General features: G+C 36.4%; 1 long non-coding RNA gene across 1 annotated transcript; it reads left to right on the top strand.

The window, feature by feature from the left end:
• The first annotated feature begins 2407 nt into the window (after positions 1 to 2407).
• LOC121223779 (uncharacterized) lies at positions 2408 to 9110 on the top strand. The gene is made up of 2 exons (XR_005921128.1): positions 2408 to 2760; positions 8260 to 9110. It is a non-coding gene; the product is annotated as an uncharacterized lncRNA (long non-coding RNA).
• Positions 9111 to 10976: the final 1866 nt, after the last annotated feature.

Below are 10976 nucleotides of genomic sequence, written 5' to 3'. Positions count from 1 at the left end.
AAACAAAAATATCATCAAAACAACAATTATTTAATAAAATAAATTAAAAGGATTATAACCATGATAATAGAATAGATATTAAAAATAAAACCAAGTACATCAGGACTGAATAATGGACCAAAGATAATAAATTATGAATGTAGCCATTTTTCCGGACTGTGTTCATTAGCATGAATGCTCTTGTTTTCTTTAGGTACAATATTATCGTTTCTCTTGATAAAGACGACATTAAGAAACAAGACAAATAATAGAAATGAACAATCTCAGTATTTTCATTTTACATTTTGTTCGATGTTTGGCTTATGTTAGCTGTGCTAGCTTTACCTGACGGTCTTTTTAGACTGACGTTGAGCCCAACTTACTGGATATTATAACAAATTAATATTAATTTCTTTTTTCTTTGTGAAGGAACAAATTAATTTAAATTATTTTACATAATAATTATCAATTATTTATAACAAATTTTTTTATGATTATAGGTTATGAAGATTAATTTTTTCGAGTTCGGAGTTCATAATTGTCCGTTCTGAAAATATTGTTTTTAAAGTTTGACATTTATTTTACAACTTTGCACCAACACTTTGATATTTATTGTACAATTTTGAAATTAATTAATTAATTTTATATATAGAAAATATATTTAGTACATGTAAATTAAAAAAAATCATAGGATGACATGTGGTTGTAGGGTACAATAAAAAATAATAAAAATAATAAAAAGAAAAAAAACACTTAGTAATTTTTTAACTCGACTTATGAAATTAAGAAAAGGTGCATTACTAACCATGATGTGTAACATGGTGGTTACTTATCTTGTCTCTTAATAATGTGGTTAGAGGTTCAATCTCCACTTGTGAGGATGAAGCATATTTTGTTAGTTCAATTAATCAAACTGAAATTGTCAAGAGGGGGAGGTGAAATGGCTTTTAAAAATTTTGTGGATGCTAGAGAGAGGATAGAAAAATGAACATAGAAAAATAAAGCTCACAAGTGTATGAAAGAAAAATATGGAAGTATTTGGCACAAAGGTTGTTGATTCATCTTTTTGCTTGAATATTTTTTCTAGTTGTTGCAAGACCTTTAAAAGCTAATATTTATATCCTCTAATTTATTTCCAACCGTTGTGATTGTTGAGAAAATAAATAGAGCCGTTGGGGATGAAAATATCATATCATTAAATTTACCTGTAACAAAAAGTATCGATACTTTTTCTACGAGTATCAATAGTAATAGCATTTAATACCTGATTCAGTGACTGTTAAAGTTAGTTTACAATGATACCAAAGATGATTTATCGATACTTGGTAAAAAGTATCGATATATTTTAATGGGTATCGATACTTTTTTCATTGTTCGAAAGATCATAAAAACATAATGCAAAAATGATATCAATATAAACAATGGTATCGATAAAATTCAAAAGGTATTGATATAGTTTGAAAGGTATAGATACATTGTTTTTGTTCAATTTTTTTATTCAATTCAATGAGCAAATTTGACATCGATAAAAAATGGTATCGATAAAAGTCATATTGGTATCGATACTTTTTCTAAAATATTGACACTTCTTGTAGGGAGCAGTTTTTTAATTGATTTAAGATTGTTTCAATCAAGTTCAAGGATTTAAAATCGTTTTTGAACTTTGTTCAAAATATTCTAAGTGTTCAAAACATTTTCTAAGATGTTTGAAAGTCTTGAAATAAATTTTATGCTTTGAACTTAATAATTTCTTTGTTAAAATAATTTTTATTCAAAAACATTTTTTGTTTGTTATATCAAAATAATTTATCAAATAATTCATGATAATATGATTTGAAATTAAAAGCAAAAGAAAAATAGAAAATATTGTTGAAGAAGTTGCAATCAAGATAGCCAAATTGAGGTTTAATAAGTTGTGATTCATACAGACAGTTTAAAGGTAGTCAATGCTTTTCAAGATAGACAAATGGCGGATTCAACCTCAGCTTTGATGAGAAAAATTTATTAACTACTACAAATTATGGATCAATGGAGCATCAGACACGTACCAAGAAAGAGAAATCAAGTGGTTGATTGCATAGTTAAGAAGATTTCTGATAGGATAATTGAAGTGCAAGTATTTGAAGATGAACCTAAGCAGCTTGAAGCAGGATTATATGCCGATAAAGTTAATGGTTTTTAGTATATGATGGTTTAATTTAATTTTTTCTGCATTATTTTTCACACCAAAAAAAAAGTTATGTTTTAGGGTCAAAGATGTTTTAGGATAAAATAATCACAAATCTGGCATTACCATGCTAAAACGTTTTTCTTTTCCTGTAATAACATCAGTGAAGATAGACCAAAAGTTTTTACTAGTTTAAGCCTTGTGTTGGTTTGGTTTTCCCTGCATATTTCTTTTCTTTGAAATCAAACAAGCTGGGTTTTATTTACTAATTGCTTAAAACAATACAACCAAAAAATAGCCTAACAGATAGATCGACGGGCCTACTATGAAAATAATAAGACTAACACCAAACCCATAGCCAGAAAAGAAAATAGATTTGAAAAAAAAAACAAAGGATAAGATTTTCCTACCCAACCACATTTAATGCAGAAACCGCGCTTTCAAATCAACACTTTTCAAAAAGTAGACGGTTTCGGCTTCCAAGGAACCAAACCCCATTTCCAATCTGACGTTCCTCGTCCCTTTAATTCCCTGCACACCCCATTTCAGTCTGGTTCACGCTGTCTCTCCGCCTCCATTCTCCGCACGGTGAAGTAGGGGACTCCTCCATACATGTAAGTTGGTTCCTCTCTTTTTAGACTCATATTAGCTAAAACATGGGCTAGTTGATTTGCTACATTGTTTGTGTGTTTGAATCGAATCCATCCAAACTGTTGTGAAATCTGATGAATATCTCTGATATGAACCTATTGGATACCTACAATTTTTGACTTTTCAAAGATGAATAGTGGCAGAAAGTTAGCACCGAAAGGCACCGAAAGTAGAAAGTAAGATTAGTTGGCATGGGATAATTGCAATTTTGGTCCCTAATTGTATAGGGACATTGCAAGTTGATCCTTAAACCTCAACTATAAATAGGCCTAACCATTTCTTACTTTCTTCATCCCACACTTGCCATTCTCTACTTAAGGCAATTGTTCTCTCTCCCTATTTGTAAACTTTCACTTGTATTTTTGGAGTGAAATATATTTGGTAGTGCCCGAGGACGTAGGCAAAATTTGCTGAACCTCGTTAAAATTCTAGTGTTCTTTATTTTTGTTCTGCATATTTTGCAAGTGTCATTGTAGTGATTTATTGTGCTATTAAATTACGATAGAGGGATATTCTGGCTAGGAAAGATCTGGTATGTAAGCGATCCTCGTGATCCACCTCTCTTTCCTGGGAATTGAACTTAGTGTGATTTTTCAGTACAATAATTTTACTCTTTCACACGCTTCCGCGCAACAATTGGTACCAGAGCCAGGTTCGTACTTGGGGAATACGACCGTTTACGGTACTATTCACGTATACAGCACTATTCACGTATACGGCACTATTCACGTATACGGTACTATTCACGTATACGGTACTGTTCACGTATACAGTAGTTGGGATTGAGGAGAAAAATGGCAGCAGCATCGTCATCAGCAAGGACTACTGTGACAAATGCAAAATTTGAAGTAGAGAAATTTGACGGTACCAATAATTTTGGTATGTGGCAGTGTGAGATCCTGGATGTCTTATGTCAGCAAGAGCTGGATATAGCCCTTGAAGAAAAACCTGACAAGATGGATGACAAGGAGTGGGCCAAGATCAATAGACAGGCGTGTGGTACAATCCGCCTATGTTTGTCCAAAGAGCAGAAGCACTCCGTCATGAGGGAGACATCAGCGAAGAAGCTGTGGGATACATTGGAAGAAAAGTTTCTAACGAAAAGTCTTGAAAATAGGCTTTATATGAAAAAGAAACTTTTTCGGTTCACGTATGCACCCGGTATGTCGATGAATGACCATGTGAACTCATTCAATAAAATTTTAGCAGACTTGCTAAATTTGGATGAGAAATTTGAAGATGAAGACAATGCATTATTGTTGTTGAATTCCTTTCCTGATGAATATGATCATCTTACCACCACATTGCTTCATGGGAAAGATTCAATCACATTTGATGCAGTCTGTAGTGCGTTGTATAGATCTGAGACTCGAAAGAAAGATAAAAGAGATCACAAAGATACAACTGCAGAAGTCTTAACAGTAAGAGGTCGTTCACACAGCAGCAAACCTGGTAGAAGGGGTAAGTCCAAAGGGAGACCCGCCAAAGATGAATGTGCCTTTTGTCATGAGAAAGGGCATTGGAAAAAGAATTGTCCTAAGTTACAAAAGGGCAAGTCTATTTCTAATGCATGTGTAGCGGAGCATGATGAGGAGTCAGACTTTAGCTTGGTTGGCATGGCAATGGCATGTCAAACGGATAAGTGGATATTGGATTCGGGATGTACTTACCATATGTGTCCTAATAAGGACTGGTTTTCTAGTCTTGAAGAACTAGAAGGTGGAGTTGTTTTTATGGGCAATGATAGTGCCTGTAAGACAATGGGTGTAGGTACAATCAAATTGAAGAACCATGACGGCTCAATCCAAGTTCTGACAGATGTTCGCTATGTACCCAGCTTGAAGAAAAATCTCATCTCATTAGGGGCCCTAGAATCTAAAGGGCTCACAATCACTTTGAGAGATGGATTACTAAAGGTAGTAGCTGGGGTATTGACGGTGATGAAAGGCACTAGAAGAAATAACTTGTACTATTTAAATGGAAGTACAGTTATTGGATCAACATCAACAGCTTCTGCGAAAGATGCAGATTCAGAGGCTACCAGGTTATGGCATAGGCGATTGGGACATGCTGGTGAAAAAGCTTTGCAGACTTTGGCGAAGCAAGGCTTGTTGAAAGGTGCAAATTCTTGCAAATTGGAATTCTGTGAACATTGTGTTCTGGGCAAGCAGACGAGGGTAAAATTTGGTTCAGCAATTCACAATACGAAAGGAATTCTGGACTATGTTCACAGTGATGTGTGGGGACCTACCAAAGTGGCTTCTTTGGGAGGTATGCACTATTTTGTCACTTTTCTTGATGATTATTCAAGAAAAGTATGGGTGTATCTAATGAAAAGAAAAAATGAAGTTTGGATGCATTTCTGAAGTGGAAGAAGATGGTGGAGACTCAGACAGGTCGAAAGGTCAAACGACTTCGATCAGATAATGGTACTGAGTACAAAAATGATCCATTTCTACAAGTATGTCAAGATGAGGGCATTGTGCGACACTTCACTGTTCGAGATACACCACAGCAGAATGGGGTGGCAGAACGCATGAATCGGACTATACTGGAGAAAGTTCGATGTATGTTGTCCAATGCTGGATTGGGCAAGGAATTTGGGCTGAGGCAGTTACATATGCGTGCCATCTAATTAACCGATTGCCATCAGCTGCAATAAATGGAAAAACTCCTATGGAGATGTGGCTGGTAAACCTGCTACTGATTATGATTCTTTACATGTTTTTGGTTCCACTGCATATTATCATGTAAAAGAATCTAAGTTAGACCCAAGAGCAAAGAAAGCATTATTCATGGGTATAACTGGTGGTGTAAAAGGATACCGTCTCTGGTGTCCTGATACAAGGAAGATTGTTTTCAGTAGAGATGTAACTTTTGATGAATCAACCATGATGAAGAACGAGGATTCACAAAAGGATGACAAAACCAGTAGTACTTTGCAGCAGGTGGAGTTTGAAAAGGTTAATGATGATCCAGCTAATATTGAAAGAACAAATGATGAAGAAGTTTCGACCCAAGAACTTCTACAGCAACAAGATTCAATTGCATATAGGAGGCCAAGAAGAGAGATTCGTAAGCCTGCTCGCTTTGACGATATGGTGGCCTATGCACTTCCAATTGCAGATGATGATGTTCCTTCCACTTACACAGAAGCAATAAGTAACTCTGATGGTGTAAAGTGGAAGCAAGCTATGAATGAAGAAATGCAGTCTCTTCATAAAAATAGGACTTGAGAGTTGGTGAGACTGCCCAAGGGAAAGAAGGCAATTGGATGCAAATGGGTATATGCAAAGAAGGAAGGATTTCCTGGTAAAAATGAAATTCGATACAAGGCTAGATTGGTAGCAAAGGGTTACGCTCAGAAAGAAGGAATAGACTACAATGAAGTGTTTTCTCCAGTTGTGAAGCATTCGTCTATTCGGATTTTGCTAGCCTTGGTTGCGCAATATGATCTTGAACTAGTTCAACTTGATGTGAAGACCGCGTTTTTACACGGTGATTTGGAAGAGGAAATCTATATGACTCAGCCAGATGGATTCAAGGTTGCTGGAAAAGAAAATTGGGTTTGCAAACTGACAAAGTCGCTTTATGGATTGAAGCAATCTCCGAGGCAGTGGTACAAGCGATTTGATCAGTTCATGAAAGGGCAAAGGTACACAAGAAGTAAATTTGATCATTGCGTGTATTTTCAGAAGCTACAAGAAGGAACTTTCATATACTTGCTCTTATATGTTGATGATATGCTAATAGCATCTAAGAGCAAAGTTGAGATTGAAAGATTGAAGACTCAACTCAATCTCGAGTTTGAGATGAAAGATCTAGGAGAAGCTAAAAGATTCTCGGCATGGAAATATGTAGAGATAGAGCTCATGGCAGAGTTAGCTTGTCTCAAAAGCAGTATTTGAAGAAAGTACTACAGCAGTTTGGCATGAACGAGCAGACCAAACCTGTAAGTACCCCGTTGGCTTCTCATTTCAAGCTTTCTGCACAACTATCTCCTTCGACGAATACGGAACGAGAATACATGTTGCAAGTTTCGTATTCTAATGCAGTAGGTAGCTTGATGTATGCAATGGTGTGTACAAGACCCGACATTTCACAGGCAGTTAGTATAGTGAGCAGGTATATGCATAATCTTGGAAAAGGACATTGGCAAGCTGTGAAATGGATTCTACGGTATATTCAGAAGACCGTGGATGTTGGATTACTGTTCAAGCAGGATAATACACTTGGTAAAGGTGTTATTGGGTACGTTGATTCTGACTATGCCGGTGATTTGGACAAGCGAAGATCAACCACCGGTTATGTGTTTACACTTGCTGGAGGACCAATAAGTTGGAAGTCTACACTACAGTCTACAGTTGCATTGTCAACCACAGAAGCCGAATACATGGCTGTAACAGAGGTTGTAAAGGAGGCTATTTGGTTACAAGGTATGGCTAAAACCTTGGGGTTGGTTCAGGAGCATATTAACGTGTATTGTGATAGTCAAAGTGCTATTCATTTAGCAAAGAATCAAGTCTATCATGCACGTACAAAACATATCGACGTACGATTCCATTTTGTGCGGGAAATTATTGAAGAGGGGAAAATTTGTCTTCAGAAGATCAAGACTGCAGATAATCCCGCAGATATGATGACCAAAGTGGTAACAACAACCAAGTTCGAACATTGTTTGAACTTGATCAATATCCTGCAAGTTTAACAGTTGAAGAAGGCACTATCAAGTATTGTTGTCAAAGGTAGAAAGAATTGTGTGAAGATAAGATTATCCTAATCAAATCTTCAAGGTGGAGATTATTGGATACCTACAATCTTTGACTTTTCAAAGATGAATAGTGGCAGAAAGTTGGCACCGAAAGGCACCGAAAGTAGAAAGTAAGATTAGTTGGCATGGGATAATTGCAATTTTGGTCCCTAATTGTATAGGGACATTGCAAGTTGATCCTTAAACCTCAACTATAAATAGGCCTAACCATTTCTTACTTTCTTCATCCCACACTTGCCATTCTCTACTTAAGGCAATTGTTCTCTCTCCCTATTTGTAAACTTTCACTTATATTTTTGGAGTGAAATATATTTGGTAGTGCCCGAGGACGTAGGCAAAATTTGCTGAACCTCGTTAAAATTCTAGTGTTCTTTATTTTTGTTCTGCATATTTTGCAAGTGTCATTGTAGTGATTTATTGTGCTATTAAATTACGATAGAGGGATATTCTGGCTAGAAAAGATCTGGTATGTAAGCGATCCTCGTGATCCACCTCTCTTTCCTGGGAATTGAACTTAGTGTGATTTTTCAGTACAATAATTTTACTCTTTCACACGTTTCCGCGCAACAGAACCCCAATCTCTGATCTATCTATTTGATCTGATTGACATTTCTTAATGATAGTTAATGCATTACCTTCTATTATTACCTTTGACCACCCTATTTTTGTACTTGTTTTCACTGTCCATAAGCATGCAATGGCTTCCGCAGCAAAAGGCGAGCCAGCATTCGGGTGAAAAACTGCTCGTGAAACCAGAACCTCACCATGGGCGTTTCTTGCTACTATGCCAGAGCACGATCTAAAGCTCTCTTTCTCAAAGGCACCATCAAAATTGATTTTAACAATCGATCCAGTTGGGGGTCTCTATTTGGCCTTCGTTCTACTCCTAATATACTGCCTAACGTCCGTATCATCTAGTTCCCTCAAATACCAGCCAATAGTATCTGAGATATCCATTCCAGACTTTTGCTTTCTCTCATGTACTGTTTTATTTCTTTCAGACCAAAGAGTCCATAGAGCACATCCAATCATTCGACTCTGATGTTGAGAGCTTTCCACAAAAACTCAAGTAGGCCAATTCAAGTGCTCCAAATCTGGCCTATTCAAAACCTAGATTACTCCTAAACAGGTCCAGACTTCTATTGATGTAGGACACTTTTTAAAGACATGGTCCACAGACTCCAATTCTCCCCCACACCGAGGACATCCTATATTCACCACCAATTTTCTTTGTCTCAAATTTGGGAAAATAGGAATAAATTTTCTTGCAATTTTCTAGATTGTAATTTTCACTTTAGCTGGTAGCTGTAAGTTCCACAGCTTCTTATAGAAAGCTTCAGTAGCGGTCTGTAATGCATTAAAATTAGGGCCAAAGTTGCTTACTTGTAATAGTTTATAAGCACTGCGGATAAAGAATTCACCCAACGGTTCGCCTTGCCACACCACTAGGTCGTCATGACGCTCCTTTTCCAAGGGAATCTGTAATATTCTGCCCGCATCTCTTTCCGAGAAGGTATTGAAAATTACTCCCCCTTTCCATTCTCTGCTAGTTTTATCAATCAAATCTGCAACAAAAGACACATCATTACTTTGCATGTTATCACATAATCGATATTCAACTGAAGCTGGAATCTAAGCATGCTCGGAAATTAAAATATTGTCCCCCGAACCAACCTTCCATCCAAAACCATCTTGCAAAAGACCTCTTGTAACCCATATACTCTTCCACGAATAGGATGGTTGGTTCCCTAAACATGCGTTTAAAAAATCAGAATCAGGAAAATATTTTGCTTTTAACACGCAAGTTAATAAAGAATCAAGACGATTTATCAACCGCCATCCTTGTTTTGCCAATAGGGCAATATTGAATTTCTCAAAGCTGTGAAAACCCATACCTCCATTTTCTTTTAACTCACATAGTCGAGACCATTCACACCAATGTATTCCTTTTTTTCCTGTCCCTTTTGCCATCAGAACCGTGCCATGATACTATTTAATTCCCTACATAAAGTTTTGAGTAGTAAGAAACATGCCATAAGGTGGATTGGTTTGCAATACCAACTTTATAAAAACTTCCTTACCCCTTTGAGACAGGAACTTCAAATTCCATCCATCGATCTTCTTCTTGAACCAATCTTTCAAGAGCTGAAATGCTACTTTCTTCCGTCTCCCCACCATGTTAGGTAAGCCCAGGTACCTCTCAAGATCATTTGAATACTAAACTCCCAACCTTTTCGAAATCAACACTCAAATTTCTTTTGGGGTACTTGAGCTATAGTAAGCCGTTGATTTGTCTTAATTCACACATTGGTCTGAACACGATTTATATTCCTTCAAAATACCCTTCAAAACTTGAATTCCTCTCTCATTTGCTTCACCGAAAAGGACATAATCATCGGTAAAAAGTAAATGCGAAATTTGAGGGCCTCGTCTACTAGTTTTTGCCCCTTTAATCAAACCCTCCTGCAAAGCCATGCGCATAAGGGTAGAAAGACCCTTATTGCAAATCAGAAATAAGAAATGGCTTAATGGGTCTCCTTGTCTAAGCCCCATAAAAGGCCGAAAAAACTCACCCATTTTTCCTTTATTGCTCACTGAATATGACACTGTGGAGACACATTTCATGATAAGGTCCACTCACCTTGCTCCCTTTTCTTTTCTGACGAAACATATGCAATATTTCATAAGCAAGTAACACGTTAGAAATCAAACGCCCTGGTACAAAAACACTTTGGGCTTTATTAATACACAGGTCCAACACCTTCTGAAAACGGTTTTCTATTGCATTAGCTACCATTTTATAGACAACACTACAATGACTTATAGGTCTGAAGTTTACCATGTTTTTTGGATGCAACACTTTGGGGATGAGTACTATATTTGTTAATATGATCCAACTCCAGTCTTTCATTCAAGGCTCTCAACGCGGAATGAGGTTACATCCTCTCCCACAATATGTCAACGTTTCTAAAAAAATAAGGCCAGAAAACCATCAACCCCGAGGCTTTTGTCGGTCCTATACTTTTTAAAGCGACATAGATTTCCTCTACCATATATCGAGCAGTAAGGATCATATTCAAATCATCCAAAATGCATTGATCAACTCCCAATAAAAGAATATATGTAATAAAAGAATATATGTTTTTATGTAACCATCTACCATCAGTCATTTCATAATATGGCTTAATTATTTCTTTTTTTCATCCACAATCACTCTGTACTTTTGGTCTCCATTAATTGAATCATCAAAATTAGTCATACATTTAAAAGTTTGAAGGGTATATATCCATTTTAAGACTCAAATTGTTGGGCTAATATGCAGAGTAAAGCTGCTAATTAATAAAGGACTTAGGTGCCTTGTGTATAGTTGAACTTTCATATTATAGTTCTATTAAGGTATTATATGTT

This window comes from Gossypium hirsutum, chromosome D11, assembly GCF_007990345.1.
Source record: "Gossypium hirsutum isolate 1008001.06 chromosome D11, Gossypium_hirsutum_v2.1, whole genome shotgun sequence".
NCBI lineage: Eukaryota > Viridiplantae > Streptophyta > Magnoliopsida > Malvales > Malvaceae > Gossypium > Gossypium hirsutum.
This window is presented reverse-complemented; position numbering and strand designations above follow the sequence as displayed.